This window comes from Cryptomeria japonica, chromosome 2 (assembly GCF_030272615.1).
Source record: "Cryptomeria japonica chromosome 2, Sugi_1.0, whole genome shotgun sequence".
NCBI classification, from domain to species: domain Eukaryota; kingdom Viridiplantae; phylum Streptophyta; class Pinopsida; order Cupressales; family Cupressaceae; genus Cryptomeria; species Cryptomeria japonica.
This window is the reverse complement of record NC_081406.1, coordinates 288,376,352-288,389,591: the sequence shown is the minus strand read 5'-3', so window position 1 is coordinate 288,389,591 and position 13,240 is coordinate 288,376,352.

Sequence of the window (13,240 nt, the reverse complement as noted above, 5' to 3'; positions counted from 1 at the left end):
AAGCCTGGCATATCAGAGTATGTCCATGCAAAGTTTATTTTCTTTTCTAAGAATAGTTGAGTGAACTCCTTCAATTCTTCTGTTGATAGTGATTGAGCTACATGAATGATGTGTGGTGTCTCTTGACTCCCAATGTTCATTGGCTGAGTTGACTCGATCAATATGGAGGACCTTTCTTGGAAATGACTTGGTAGTATATCAAGTATCTCACCTTCAAGCACCTCAAAGAGGTTTTCACCTTTAGGTACGTCCTTTATTTTCTCTTTTTTAGATTCTGACACTGCCACAATGTGGTTTTTGCCATCAGATCTTTTATTTTTATTTTTCTTGTTTTTGCAACTAAGATACTTGATATCCGCTTCAGTCATGTTTTCACTCTGTTCACAGGTGGAAGAGTCTATAGGTTTGACTGCATTGAGATAATAGGCTAACATATAGTCATTGGCAAAAGTAGGTATATTCATGGGCTAGTTTTGTAAATTATAGTCAATCAATTTGGGATGTACTAACAAAAAATCTTGGATAGGTTCAAGAGCATTCACGGTATTGTTATCACAGTGGTGGATCAAAAAGTCAAGTTCTAGAAGAATACCTTGTGTAAGTGTCTCGAGACCAGGAAGATTCAGATCATGATTATTAAAGATCATGTTAATATTTAGTTGATCTAATTCGATAGACATACTTGTAACATTGTTTACTACACCAAACTGGACGTCATATCGTGGTTTAACAGTGATAAGATCAGTATATAAATTTTCATTGTTTGTATCAGCTGATTCAAAATTTGAGGCTGAGTAGATATTGTCCTGAATAGGACTGTCATCAAAGTCAATCAGGTGAAGTTTTTGAGTCTTCTTCAAGTGATTTAATAAGTGTATGTATGGTATCAACACCAATATCTTTAATACTACAAGTTCCTTCATGTTGTGGTTCATTTGACACTTCTATCTGACATACCTGTTGACATGATCTTTATGTTTCTATGATTTGCTGTCGTCTACTCCATTCGACTTCTTCTAGATTGATAACTGGTTCTTGTTCTGTAGCTTCCAACTCTTCGTGTGTCGTGCTATACCTAATTTGTTCTATTTTAGGATAGGGGTACATAGAGGAGAAGCTTTCTGGTATTCTTCCTTCTTTCAGTCCTTGTTCATAATTTGCTTGTCTCTTTTGTCTAATTTCCTGTATTTATTTCTCTGGTTTTCTGTGCATCAACTCCTGAACATCATTTATGACATCACTAGACTCTTCTGGAGTTTCTATAGTGGATGTGTCTGAGAGGTGGTCAAGACCACATTCATACTCATTTGAATCAGTCTCTGAAACATCTACTTGCTGCCTGCCAGTATATGTGACTAGAACTTTTAGTGGTGCAAACAATTCTCTGATTCTTACTACTTCATCTCTTATATCCTCAGGGACCTCAACTTCTTGTATTATTGTAGCTGATACCATTGAAGCTTGAGCACTGACTATTTCTTCTTTCTTGATTGTTGATTCCTCTTTCTCTTTTCTACACTCTGCTTTTGTTTGTTGAGTGTCTACTTCCTATAATGTTAAAGGCAATATTCTTTTCTGCTACTTAGGCTTAGAAATATTTTTTTGGTCTGATGTCTTTTTCAGATCGTATCCCAGTCTAGCCTTATCATTTGTGGATTTGGTTTGTAGCTGAATTGGTTTGGTAATTCCTTCCTTTTGTTTGCCCAGAGGACCAGTACTTGAGTACCCCATGCATTGAATCATTTTGTAGCCAAGACCATATTGGTTTGAGGAAATCTCACAATGTTGTACCTCCTCATTTTGACTATCTTCCTTAAAGAGCCAATTAAGAACAACATCTTCCTCTATTTCATCTGCCAAGGAGGTAGAAGATTGTACAAAGAGACCATCATATATGGTATTCGGAGCTGAAGTTTGTATTCTCATAGCCTCTGATGGCTTGCCCAACTGTTTTGGTGATGGAGGGAGAGAAACTAATGAAAGTACCAGTTCTATCTTGTAGCCATCCATGTCGGTATTTGTGATCTTCAATCTCTTTTCTAAGTCTTTCATTAGTGTTTTTGGATCTACATTTGGAGAGGCTTCCCTATTATGAGGCACAAAAGTATCTGCACCTTTTGTCAATGCATTACAGATGACATTTGTATCAGCAAGAATACTGACTTCAGCTCCATTATAAGGAAACCTTAAGCATTGATGGTATGTTGATGGTACTGCCTTCATTTCATGAATCCATGACCTGCCTAGTAATATATTGTATGACAAAGGAATATCAAGTACTTGGAAAAGGACATCTCTTTCTACTGGTCCCACCCTGATAGGTAATGATACCAGACCTTTAGAAGTCCTTTCTTCCTCATCATAGGCTTTTATTGTTATTTTCTTGCCGAGATCAATAACATTTTCAGATAATCCTAGTTGTGTAAGCAGACTGTAAGTACAGATATTCAACCCCACACCTCCATCTATCAAAACATGTTTGACTCTATGTTTATGGATCATGGCTTCAATATGCAATGGCTGGTTATGTGGATGATTTAGTGAGTTGTCATCTTCTTTAGAGAAGGTCAGATAGTGAGGTGAAGTCAGATGATCCACCATAGGCCAAAAATGATCAATGTCTACATCTTTTGAAATGTTGGTGGTGAGCAATGCCTTGTCTAGGATCTCTTTGTGAGTAGATGAGAGTTTTAGAAATTCAAAGATTGAGATTTGAGCATTTGTCCTTTTTAATTTCTCTACAACGCTATATCTAGAAGATGATGATGAAGTTAACCTTTTAAATTTGTCCAAGGTTGATTCTTTTTGTTTGTTTGGTAAGGCTGGTGGGTTTGATGTTGCTTGAGTTGGGTCAGAAGAACTAGCTCCTTGGAGGGTGACTTTCTTTTGAGAATGAGTGAGAGCTCTTGCATATTGTGACTCACTTGGTTTATCTTGGACTATAATCACATTTCAATATTCTGAGTGGGAAGGCTCAATCATGTTGATAATGTTGTCTTGACTGGCATAAGTATAATTTACCTTGGCACCTCCTTTAGTCTTTCAAGAATCACCTTGTTCGTAAATAGGCAAAGGGTCTTTAAATGCTTTATGATCTGCATTAGTCGGATGATTCCCAACAACAACTTTACCAATGTCTATGAGATCTTGAATCTCATGTTTTAGCTTCATGCAATTGTTTATATTATGACCTTTATTCCGATGGAAGTCATAGTATTCATTTTCTCTCCACCATCTTGGTTTAACTTCTGGATCATATGGTCTGGAGTTATCTAGTAGTGTTATCAAGTTGTTTGCCAGTAGAGTTTTGAAAGCGGATTCATACGATTCTTCAAGAGGAGTAAAATCAAGCTTAGGTTTGGAAAGCCAAGGCTTTTCTTTGAACCATTCCTTTGTTTTCTTTGGCAGATTTTCTGCTGCAGCCTCAGCAGCTTTAAGTGCTTGTGTACCACTAGCCAAGTTGAATATTGTGGATTTTGAGTTGGCTTTGATAGTGTCTGCTACTCCATCATTAACAACATTCTTGTTATTGTCTTTGCCAAACTTCCAATACTTGTTCTTCTCTTTAGAGCTAGATCATGGTTGTGTTTCTTTCCAAGGCATGATATCCCCCTTCTGTATGAGCACATCTTCCATTCAAATGGCATTATCTACCATTTTGTTAAATGATGGGTGTATTTGCATTTGTATACTATATTTCAATTCGGGGACCAAGTTATTGACAAATATATCCATTTTCTCAGAGTCTAGGATAGGTCATTGATACCTAGAGAACATCTTTCTCTAGCATTGGAGGAAAGTAAGAAGAGGTTCCCCTATTTTCCATTGAGTATTACAAAGATTGATCATAGTCACATGATGTCAAATGTTGTATGAATATTGTTGTAAAAATAGCTGGATTAGTTCTTCAAATGTTTTTATTCCTTTGGGTAGACTTGAGAACCATTCAATTGCTTGACCCCCTAAACTCCTTGGGAAAAGGTGCATGAGGTACATTTGATCGTGCATGAAATCCATACAGGTGGCACAAAACTCTCTGACATGATATTGAGGATCCGAGGTACCATCATACTTATCAAATTTTGGGATCTCCACTCGTTAGGGAAATGGAGGCATGTATAGATTCTTGTCAAATGGAAAGGGACATATTGTTTCTAGAGAATATTGTTTTGGGGACTTGTCCTTATTCTTCAGTTCTGTGACCTACATTTACCATGAGTATAGGTGATTCTTTCTTTTTAGTAACGAGTGTCTGAACATCATATCTAGTAGGAAGTTTAGCACGATGTTTTGCTAGTTCTAAGAAATAGTATTCCTTCTCTCGGGTCATGATAGCTTTCATCATTTTTCTAAAGTCTTTGTCCTTTTGATAGTCAAGGATTTCTTTTTCTAGAGGTTCAGTGTCTTTGTCAGCCTCAATTGATGATGAGGAATCATTATCATTTTTGGGAATGTTATTATCATCCTTGTTTCCACCATTGTGTTCCGTCTCATATAAAGTGGGAGATTTAGGCTCATTAAAAATTGGTCCCCCTGATGACGATGGTACGTCAGTGAGTGGATCCTTTTTGTAAAATGGATTGTTGGTGTATGAAAAGGGTATTCCTTTGCCTTTGGATTCTTTCTTATGAGAACTCCTAGTTTGTGTAGGCATTTTTATGGATTAGTGTGACCTAAATTTGTTTGTGATGCAGAGGTCAAGATCAATTTCAGAGCTAGTTGTTCAGTTAATGTATTGTTTGGGAGAAACAACTCAGATTCAGTCTGATTTTAGGAACCATCTATCCTGTATAAGACGTTTATCAAAGTTGATTCTAGCGTAGTGTAAGATTTAGTCTAGTTTCAAGAAAGATCTATCCTGTATAAGACGTTATCTAAGTGACTAAAATTTGATAGGTAGTTGATTGAACTAGCTGAAAGATGATAGACCAAATCATGCAATGCAAATGGCAGAGGTACACTGTCTTGATCTATTTATGCTCAGGAAAATTGATAACCAGTATTATGTTCACTGTAAGTTGTTTTTAGGCAAATTGACTATTCTGTTCAGACAAAACCAAAGACTCATATGACAATATTTTATGAATCAGATGATAATTTAGCAGCTACAGGACGACAAAAATTTTGTTTCATACGAGCTGCTACCTCATACCATATGATAGATGGGTATGTGCAGGATGACAAAAGACTCAGAGCAGTTCTATTTCATACGACACAGGATACAAAACCAGATGATGGATTAAAATGACTAGTACGACATAGGATTAGGTCTAGGATGACAAACCAGAAGACTCGTATGACACAGGATCACGTGCAACATGATAAATTATCAGACTCGTAAGATTGTTCATAGGACAAAGCCTAGAAATTCTGAGTTTTTTTGATTGCTGAGTATGATAAATGAGTATGACCAATTCTGAGATGGACTGATTTTGGACCAGGATACAAAATTTCAACTTAAGATGGACAAGTTTCTGACACAAACAAAGTTTCGACTTAAGATGGACTAATTTCTGACACGGATGGAGTTCTGACTTAAGATGGACTAGTTCTTGACACAGATAGAGTTTCAACTTAAGATGGACTAGTTTCTGACACGAACAAAGTTTTGACTTGGGATGGACTAGTTTCTGACATGGACAGAGTTTCAACTTAAGATGGACTAGTTTCTAACACGGATAGAGTTTCAAATCACTGAGTTGTTTCTTGTCTTCTCCAATTTTGGTATTTCAATTTTTGTTTCAAGGATGAAAACACAGAAAACAAGTAGTATGTATAGTGACTCCAATCACAACATGCAAAACCTAAGGAATTTGGTGAGGAAAGAAAACCTTTTCTTGTAGACTCAGATACACACCCAATAGCTAATCAGAATACAACCACTGAGTCTCATTCAATGGATTCTCAACACCGTATTATCTGACTCCAAACGCTAATGGGGGCACAAAATGACAAGTATCTTGGGAGAGTTACTATCTCTCTTGCACAAAGATTATCCCCCTTTCGGAAATGAACTGGGTAGATTCTAATTTTAATTGGAACTAGTCAAAGATCCATTCAGCGCATCGAGGTATAAACTCAATTAAGAGGTCTCCCAGCCTTAAAAACCAAGCTTTAATATACCCGAAGGTACGAAGGAGAGATATTCCCAAGCACTATCGTTGACTTGATTTTCATCAAATCACGTTTATTTTATAGTGGGTTGGAGTACTTGGCATTTCGCCATTCCCACTTAGGTCCTTCCCCTCACACCAGTCATAACGACTTTAAGAGTTTTTCAACCCCTTGGGAGGGTAGGCCTGCTAAAGATGTACAAATCTCAAACAAAGAAAAAGCCTCAAGGGTCTGCATTTTTGATTGTCTAGAAAAGACAAGAGCATACTCTCCTACCTCTCAGAATCTTCTAAAAACACAAAAGACAGATTTTTTCTTTAACCAGATAGCAAGTTAGGTTCCTAAAAAATGAATTTAAAGAATACATGATGTTTAGTCGATTCTCCTTAGGCAACCTACAAAACTGATTAGGTTGTTAAAAATTCTGAGATAGACAGATAAATAGTCAGGGTCAATTGTCAGAATAATAAAAAAATAATGAAAATTTGCCTCTTTTTTTTTTTTTTTTTAAATTTACCAAAAAATACAGAGTCGTATGATAGTATGAAAACTTGTATGATAGAAGATCCCAACTTGTATGAGACAGGATTCCAGTTCATAGGACACCTGCAGTTTGTCATTTTATCCTGTGGGAATTGTCGTACGAGATGTACGAACGAAAAATCAAAAAATCTGAAATCTGGAAAATAACAAAAAAATAAGCAGTTAGTCTTGGAGGCCAAAAAATGTAGTCTTCTGCCCCATGGTGGGCGCCAGAAATGTGTGTGTGAAAAAGTGGTCTATAACTGCAAGCACAACACTTCAATTAAGTCATTATATGCATGGTTATTAATCAATAATCAATAAGTAATAAACCATAGCAAAGTGACTAATTGCCTTCTAAAAGATGTGAGTATAAGATTGCTCTCGGATTGTTATAAGCAATACCAGTGACTAGACTACACCAAGATGAAGGATTTAATGTATATGATATTAACTATATGGATGCAAGATGGGTGAATAATACAAGCAAATAATCAATTCAAATAATAATGGATGAAAGCAATGATGGATGAGTAAAATGGATGCAAATAATCTAAAAAGGCACAATAATCTTCAATGACTCCAGAGAAAAATTAGCATGATAATAATCTCCAAGCGTGTTCTCAAAAATCTTTGGGGTGAATTGGAATGAGAGCTAAAGACTAAATTTATAGAGAATCACAAAAGAGAAAAGCTCAATTTAGGATTAATTGAAAATAATTGAGAAATCAGGTTAAGTTAACCTTGAGATAGATTCCAATTATAGTTTAATTGAAATGCATTCAAATTAGAAGTCCAAGTTACATTGGAAATAATAATAAATTAATTCCACGCATTTGTGATAAAAATAGATAATTCTTTTATTTATTTAAGAAAAGAGTCTTTTCAATGCAACTGGACTTCTTTTTCTAAAAAGCTTTGAGTTCCAATTTTAGAGAATAATTCAATAATTCAATTTAATTGTTTTTCTGATTTCAAGTTCTAAATTTAGAAAAAGAAATAATATCTCAAGTTTGATTTCTCTCTCAATTCAACTCTTGCTTTGTAATTAATTTCTCTTTGTAATAAATTAATTCCTTTTGCATGATTAAATGACAATTTTATTAATTAATTAAATATGCAAGGATATTTAATAAATTAAAATGGGATAATTGATCAAAATGATATTCTTGAGAATGATTCAATTAATTAAATGAATATTTAATTAATATTGAGTAATTGATTTGCCATGTGATATTTGATGATTAAAGAATTAATAATGTGCTCAAGATTGATTTATTGCCTTTGGTTAGGACCTTGGTGATGTTGTCAAGATTAGGGGCCCATGGTTTAGATGACCATTTTTAGGGTATTACAACTATTAGGACTTTAAGACATTATGAAAAAGAACAGTACTTATAGAAATTAGAAGATTTGTTTCTTTGATAAGGACCTAATGCATACAAACTTATTCAACAAAGATTAATAATAGACCAGTTCCTTTATCTGACACTTAATGAATAACTTAATGGACAAGAATCACTATCAACTCAAGGGACAATTATAAGACCATCACTGTGAAGGATTCATTATGTGTTGCATGAACAATAAAAACCCAATTTTACATTCAATACATCATGATGTGATGGCACATCATAGAAAATCTAAAAGATTTATCAAGAGGACATATGATTCCATCAAACAAAAAATTACACATAACAATCTGAAGATAAAAGTATGACTATATTAACTTTTGGAATAAGAATGTACACAAAAAATACACTTACAAATACTCCAATATATTTAGTTTGCACAAAATAAACTCCTCCTTCCCATTAGACTTCTAAAACACAATGCTTGTAGCCCAACTAGTGGCAGAATATCTATCTATGTCCCTATGATACGAAAAATGACTCCCTATGTCCCTATCTATGTCCCTATGAGCCAAAGGATTCAAGGGAAAGGACACACCCTTTCATCTTGTTAAACTAAACTTAACTAAAACCTAATACCTAACTGCCTAACTACCAAACATAAAACAAAATTACAAACTAAGAAGTCAATTTTGGTCATCCCATAATGTGTTACATTTTTTAATATGCTCCAAATACTTGTTGTCCTGGTGAGTGCTAGTGTTGAATACATTATCCCTAACATCGATCTCCATGGTAACCATCCTCTCCATTTTCTCACTTGTCTCCTTCATATCTAAAACATCTTCCTGGGCAACACTAAGGGATGTGTTGAGTACATTCTGGCATTCTACAATCCAAAACCCTTTATCCTTATCTTCCAATTGATCATTGGGTAGAAAATTTATTTTAGACCTCCTTGACTTAGCACCAAATGACTCCATCCGATCAATCATATCCTAGTTCAACTTTCGCTTTTGCATACCCTCCATAGACTTCGCCTTTTTTGATTTAGTTGACTATGTATCTGAAATATCTATGACCTTTCTCTTCCCTTATGAACCAGAAGCCTCCATGATTAAGTGCTTGAATTCTTAATTAGTCACGCTTCTTGTCTATGATTTCAATGTTAATGGCTGAAGAGACTGTGAAAATTTCTTGGCACAAGAACTCTTTCATTATGCTAGATATGCAATGACTAGGGTCTGTAATGATAAAAAAAACTCATCAATTTTGCTTCGTGCGGATCAAATCCTCCTGATCGTGAGCATTAAATAATGGTTGTTGTATCAGACATTCTAATGGCTAATCGGTGTAACCCCACCCGATAATTCAATTATTTGGCGCCATTCTTTCCTTCAATTACCTTTTTGTCTTTCTGATCAATGCATCTGATCTCACTCTGGCCATTTCACTTTTTCTTCATGGCTTGACTTATCCTGATGGATCCACCTTTCCTTTTTATTAGTGAGTGTTTCTTTATGTTACATCGGGGTATGTCTCTCCAATGAAACTTCCTTCTATTTATTTCTCCAATCGCTCCATTAGCTTTCAGAATGAAATTACTTTACACTTCATCTAATGGGCCCATGACATCTAACTTTCTCTTTGATTGGCATAAATTTGACTGATTAATTCATCGGGCATCGGAGTAGTGTATTTCCCTTACTTTTGATAGTTATAGTCTCCCCAATAGATCCGCCCTCTTTGGCATTTTTCCCATCGGGCATCGGCACAACTGTAAAGATGTTTCTTCGATACCATAAGCTATCTCGATGAGTCTTTTTCACCTTACTCTCCTTATCAGGTTACTTCGGTAAATTGGTGTAGGCTTTCTTGATGTAGTCAACTTCTCTTGTGCCGATCTCATCTTCTTTATCGAGCATCAGGATAACCCAAAACGCATCTCTCTGACAATGTATGTTATCTCGATGAGTCTTACTTCCTTTCTTGTTTGGTATCACTTTATCATAGAGAGTTTCTCCGATAGAGTCACCTTCTCCATTTAGTGCATTGGGTATCAGGGTAACATAAATTGGGACCTCCCGATAACCCGATGTCACCGCTATGAAGACATCACTCCATCAATTTTCAGCAAGAGCTCCATCGATAACCTCATTGGGCATTGGGATGACATTTTCTCCTCATAGCCGATAGTTTATGTTACTCTGATGGCTCATACTTCATCGCCATAACTTGCCTCGATGGATTTCCACTTAGTCACACCTTTTCCCACCTCTTAATCTTTAGGAAACACCGTCGACATGAGTTATTCCAATAAACATAATCCTTTCTCCTTAGGCGGTCTCATTGAGATGACTTATGCCGATAAGAAAATTTTTGCAGATTTTGCAAAAGAAGGCCCTCTTTATGGATGTAACTTTTAATAATCATATTGAAGGGTTTCTCCCATATCATTTACCTCTCTGAACATGTTGATTTTCCAAAAAGTGCTCTTGCAATGAGACTAGTTGTGAAGATGAGGATTACTAGAATACCATTTCACTCAACACTTCCCTTGAATATGCCCAAGTGATGCCCTTTTATAAAGATACTGCAACATAACTGCTACACATACAAACCAAGAATAAATGCTCTTATGATGGAACTATATGTCAAAAGAATCCATATCTAGCACAAAAATATTTTGTAAAAATATGTGCTAACAAACCTCATTCATTAAATAGAAATATAGGTGGATAATCAAGGTACTGAATTTAAATATATTATTTTTATCCTACTTTATCTTTTTCAGATTATTCAAAAGCTCACTATGAAGCACCTCACATAGATAATGCAATTTGTCTTTCTTTAGAAATTGAAAAGAAGCATAAATGGTCATACTGGATGTAGTGCCCTTACCCTAGTCAGCTTTGTAAAACCGGATTGACCTTGGTGATTATTGTGTGTACCTGTTAATGTGCTTTCGCATCGATTCTTATGTGAGTTTAATTGTTCTCCTGATTCTTGTTATATATATTGTTATATATTCTTGTTATAATCAATGTAGTGCCCTTACCCTAGTCAGCTTTGTAAAATCAGATTGACCTTGGTGATTATTGTGCGTACCTGTTAATGTGCTTTTGCATCGATTCTTATGTGAGTTTATATATATATATATATATATATATATATATATATATATATATATATATATATATGCTGGTGTGACTCTTGGTTGCATGAGATTGCAGGTACAGTACCATCAAGGTGCGAGGTTCATCTTCACTTGGATTCACAAGGTTGAGTATACCTCTTTCGTCCTTAGAATTTGGGTTAGGTGGTCATAAAACCCTCATTTTACCCTAGTCATGCTCAAGTGAGCGTCACCTATGGACCGTCAGTTTCCCCTTTCATTTGGGTTTGCGGGTCATGTATTTGGTTGGCTTTCCTGGTTTGCGTGCCTTGCGTGTGGTAAAAAAAATTGAGTATTTTGTCCTAAGTATTTAATTTGATTTAATGTGTTCATTTACGCATTAGTAATTGAGGAATTAAAATAAATAGGTTCTTTTATGTGACTAATCATTAATTAAAAAGATTGCTCTATATATGTTGTAGCAAGTTTAATTTAATGGTTAATTTAAAATCATGAATTTATTTAGTTTATGCATTTTGAAAAAGGGAAGATTTAAAGTTATTCGAAATAAAAATAATTTAATCCCTTTTTGCTTTTTGGAATAGAAAGGTTAATTTTAATTATTTAAGAAAATCAATTTTTATTAGAAAAGAAAGTTTAATTTATATATATATTTGATAGAGTGTGAAAGATTGATTTTGAGAATTTAATTTAATTAAAATATTTTACCCTCATCAAAATTACGAAATATAAATGTTAGCTTTATTAATATTGAGAAAATTTAAAATTAAATAAAAGAGAAGCATTTTAATTTTAATTAGAAAAGCAAATTAGATTATTTGAATAGTTGAAAAGAATGATTTTTCATTTCTTTTATTTAAAGTGTTTAAATTCGAAATTATGAGATTAGGTCAAATTTTATTCCATTGAACCTAGGTTGAAAATTTTTTTGGGGGTTGTTGATTTTTTGGGGGAAAAATATTTTGGATGGAGGAAATTGGGGATTTTGGAGAAAAAGGAAGGATTTCTACAGCTGCAGGTTGGGCTCTTCTTCAAAATCTTGCCAGGAATGCTAAAAGAGGTAGGATTCTTGTTTACCTTTTTATTTCGTTGTTAAAATAAATAAAAAAATTGTGTTTGGTTGTTCTTTATGAAATTCTGGTTTAAAAATCCATGAATGTTCTCAGATTTAAGTTTTAGTTTTGAGAATATTGTTTGTTTTGGGTCAGGATTGTTTAAATGGAGTGGATAAATGGGAGTAAATCCATCTTAGGTAGCCAAATATGTTTTGTGGTTGAGCAAATCTTGCCTACTTAAAGTTATTGGGTATTTGGAAAAATCATGATCTTGCTAGAAAATTTTCCCATATTGTTGTTTTTGGAACATTCTGGAAAATACATTTTAGTCTCTGTATGGGACTGTGAATGAAAGAAATTGGGGTTTTAGTCTATTATTATTATTATTTTTCTTGGGGTTATGGAGTTGATTTAAAATCAATGATAAAATTTAAAAAAATGAAATTTAAATTTTTATTTGGGGCTAGGGTTTGGCAGGTGGAGGAGCTGAGGCTTGACTCACGCCGCCTCCCTTTCCCCTCTTCCCTGCGAGTTCTGCGAAGACCTGCATCCATGGCGGTCGTAGGGACCTGCGCCCACGGTGGCCGCAAGAAGTGGTGCTTGCGGTGGTCGTAGTGAGCGGCACCTGCCGTGGCCGTAGGGTGGCAACGAGTGGAGGGGAGCTGTGGGGAGCTTCCCACCTCTCCTGTGATGGGAGGTGGGCCCTGTAGTGGTCTCCCCAATAAAGTTTTTTAAAAGTTTAAAAAAAATGCAATATAAAACTTGTTTTATGTAAGTTTATTTTAATAGTTCTTTTTTATATTTACTTAGTATTAAATATTATTAATATATATTTTATTAATGAGGATTAATAAATATATATTAATTAATATTTAATTCGAAATCTATGATTTATTAAATTATTATTAATATATATTTTATTAATGAGATTTATATATATATATATATTAAATAATATTTAATTAAAATCATGTATTATTAAATTATTAATTGTTTATATTTTATTATCTAGGGGTTAATAAATATATAATGATTAATATTTAATTTGGGTATCTTTTTTA